The sequence below is a fragment of the Sceloporus undulatus genome, chromosome 4 (genome assembly GCF_019175285.1).
Source record: "Sceloporus undulatus isolate JIND9_A2432 ecotype Alabama chromosome 4, SceUnd_v1.1, whole genome shotgun sequence".
NCBI classification, from domain to species: domain Eukaryota; kingdom Metazoa; phylum Chordata; class Lepidosauria; order Squamata; family Phrynosomatidae; genus Sceloporus; species Sceloporus undulatus.
Window position 1 is genome coordinate 181,122,230 of NC_056525.1, and position 3,553 is coordinate 181,125,782.

The 3,553-nt window shown below is 44.4% G+C and overlaps 1 pseudogene; it reads left to right on the forward strand.

The window, feature by feature from the left end:
- The first annotated feature begins 956 nt into the window (after nucleotides 1–956).
- LOC121929106 lies at nucleotides 957–3,212 on the forward strand (annotated as a pseudogene).
- Nucleotides 3,213–3,553: the final 341 nt, after the last annotated feature.

The following is a 3,553-nucleotide window of genomic DNA, read 5'->3' on the forward strand; positions in this document are numbered from 1 at the left end:
TACTGTGAAGTGAAAGAAATAGGGTGTAAATGTAAAAGTCTGTATAACGTGTATTTTCTCGCTTTTCCTTCAATTTTTAGCTTATGATCCCGAAGAAGAATTGAAAGCACAAGAATAGATGAGAGAACAGTGTGGAAGGTGATGGCCCCCTTTGAAAAATACCTCTGGACGTCCAGAAACGGAGTACATGTGCAAGGAGAAACAGAGATCAAAGAGCTCAGAGTAACCAGAACTCACCGTCAATCAGCACAGCGTACAAACCAAGTGCAGTTATGGCTCACCATTAGTGAAACAGGTGACCAACTGGGGCCCTTGTCAAAGCACTTCCTCCCTCAAAGAAGAAGAAGGAAGATCAAAAGGGCTCGCATGCTTCCGAGACACAGACAGATTGGCACAAATAAAAGCTGTTTTATGCAAGTTGCTGTCAGAGCTTGCTGTCCAGTTTGAGCTTTGACTTAAAGAAATCGAGAGTAATGAGAAATATTCAAGAGGAAATACCACCTAGTAGCAGCAGCAACAAGCCAGCTCTGTAACAATACCCAAATACATCGACAAGTACCAACACATACCACTACAATATCAGTAGTACTAGTAACAGTAACAGTGGTGGCTCAGGTTATGCTGCATCAAGCCGCATGCCAAAACGCTGGCAGCATAACCTCAGCCTATGGACTTTCTCCCAGAAGCCTAGTCCTATTCAGCACATGCCACTTTACAGGCAAAACAATAAACTGTATGATTCTGTGATGTACTGGTACAGTAAGTTTCGGTGCAAAGACTGCAGTGCAGCGTATGACACGAAACTGGTGGAGCTAACAGTGGCACATAATGAAACTGGACAGGACCGGGAGACAACCGAGATAATGATGGCTTAAAAGGACCAAACGCTGTCAAAACCCATAAAAACGATCACTTATGGAAATGGAAGGCAAGAGAATGCCCAGAAGTGCTTATGCATGTACTGTGGACTTCTTTTCTTTGATCCTTGCAGACCGGAGGTCCATAGGATAAAACAAGCAGTTACCAGAAAAGTGTCCTCTGAAGAACCAGTACCACCATCACCAAACTGGTGCCTTCTACCAAAAAAAAAAAAACGAGCACGTCAGGACTAGCCTTCACCTTGCCCTCAGCCTGGCCAACACGGCAGTTGCTTCAGAGACCACGCTTAATGAGCAAGCAAAGATCAGAAAACGGCCAATCCCTACGTAACGCCAAACACCGTTAGGGCTAGGCAAATGGGTGCTAGCTACACTTGGCAGGTTGAGGCACGCAAAGCCCAAATCTAAAATGCTGGAATGTGGCTTCCCACATCACATGACCTTTGCTCGCTGACTCCTGGCTCACCATGATGGTCCACAGACATTTTTGAATGGAACAATTCGGCTCCAAAAAAGGAAAAAAGCTTTGTACTGGAGCCTGTGGTAGAAGAAATAGAGACAGTCCATATAACCAGTAGCCAACCCCCCCCACACAGATTACCACTTGCAAATGTTAAAAAGGCAGCCTGATTTCTCCTGCTGGATCTACAACACTGAAGAAAGAAAGATCCAGAAAGGAAAAGATAGTTGTCGCTGGAAACAAGAAGAAAATTAAAGAAGAGAATGAGGACTCTCAGAAAAAGTTGAAACCAACAACTGTGTATCATTAACCCTCAGAGAGAGAAAGATCTGGAGGAGAAGTCCTAAGTGGGATAGATTCGTGAAATTCCCTGGAAAATACAGTGACAACAGCGATTAGCAAGGCCGCAGATGGGGCCCCGCCTGGGGAGGGGTAGCCTAGTAGACATGCAGCTTAGCAGCGTCCAGGGACATGAAACCCGGTAGCCATCGGTGCCAGAGTGTGTTCGAAGCAGCCTCTTAATGCTAGCAGTGTAAAATACGCGGTCTTTCAGAACCAGTGCACTGAGCCATTCACCGGCACCTGACACCTCCAACTAACAAAGCAATGTCCTGCAATGGAGGACTTGGTGGAGAAGTCAACAGGCAAAATCAATAGTAAAAAAAGAAAAAAACACAGAGAAAGAGAAAATGTTCTCCAGTCAGACTTGTCACCTGCTGCTAAGGAAACAAAGAGCTTCCCTCCATTCCCTAAATCAGGGAACCGAAGCAACATCAGCAGCATCAGCACCACAGCCCACAGAAAAAGAGTCCTGAAATGAGTTCAAGAAGGTCCAAAAAGGTGGCTCCGCAGATTCGCATGCACTTAATGGCAATGAGCCCCTAAAGCAAAAGTTCGCCAATGGTTGTAAACTTGAGTATCATCACAGACCATTCGGAAGCCTGAACCATCCTTTTCATTAACCCCCCGGGAGTCTTAATCAGTCATCATGAAATCCCATTTAGGCAAAGTTTCAATCCTGCAAGTCCGCTTGGACCCGCTGGCCCTGTGGTATAAAATTAGCAACAGTATGCGAGACAACCCATGTACCCAAAACTCAAGAAAGCAAAGCTTGATGCTATTGACATGTACTAAGTATGAGAACAGTACACTATTGATTTAAAGAAGTCCAAGAAAAAAACGCCTCGGGTTTCCAGTGTGACTGGATCTGTTTCATCCCTCTAAGGAAGTGCCGCAATGGAATATTTCTTTTCTGACATGGTGAAGAACATCACAGAGCGTTTGAACCCCATCTTCAACTCCATCTGTCTGTTTCAGAAAAATCTGATGCAGATGGAAGTAGTTTAAGGAGCTCTGGACGAACTTCTGCCATACATAAGAGAAGGGTAGGCAATCTAACTGGAATCCTCAGCATCTTCTGATCCTTCAGCCCAGTTTGGCTTCTAGCTTGAGGGAACTCTGAAGGGCAAAATACATTATTCGGAAACCTGGCCCTCAGACGTACATATCTCTAGGGTTACTGGTCGTTCCATGACCACATTAGCCACTGGCTGGCCAAGGGAATATCATTAAGAAGGACAGGTGGAACTAAGTTTTTTAAAAGAATTGGATACAGGCATCCTGTTTTCCTTTGCATGATGGTGCCTCTCAATTCAGGACTGCTTCTACATACATAAGTCACTTTGGAGACACATTTAGGGTTCAGCTTGAAGACCGGTCAAATTGCCACTAATCAGATTCAAGAAAGCAGAAATTGTTTTCAAATCCTCTCAAGTAAGACTTTAGGCACAATTGAATTGCTGAGGAGGGACCAGGCCCTCTACAGATTCCAGTGTAAGCTGTGCAACCGAACTTTTGCAAGCAAGCAAGAGTAAAACTGGCCCTTAGTAAAACCATGCAAGTCTCTGAGGAACATCTGAATCTATGTAACTGAGTTAGAAAAACATTAGCGTCCAGGTAAGCAGCCAGGTATGCAAAGCGACCACAGGAACATGTGCCACTAAACTTCTTCATATACTGCACTAGGCCTGACCTGAGCCTCTAAAATCAGTCTGACTTTTGTTGCTGAAACAGGCTATCTGGACCTTGGTTTTTCTTACTACATTTTTGGAGTTATAGTTAAATATCTCTTTGTCTAGCGGGGCATTTTTTTTAAACCTCTTTTCTTTTCTTTCCTTTCCTTTTCTGTGAGTCAAGTCGACCTGTAATTTTCAAC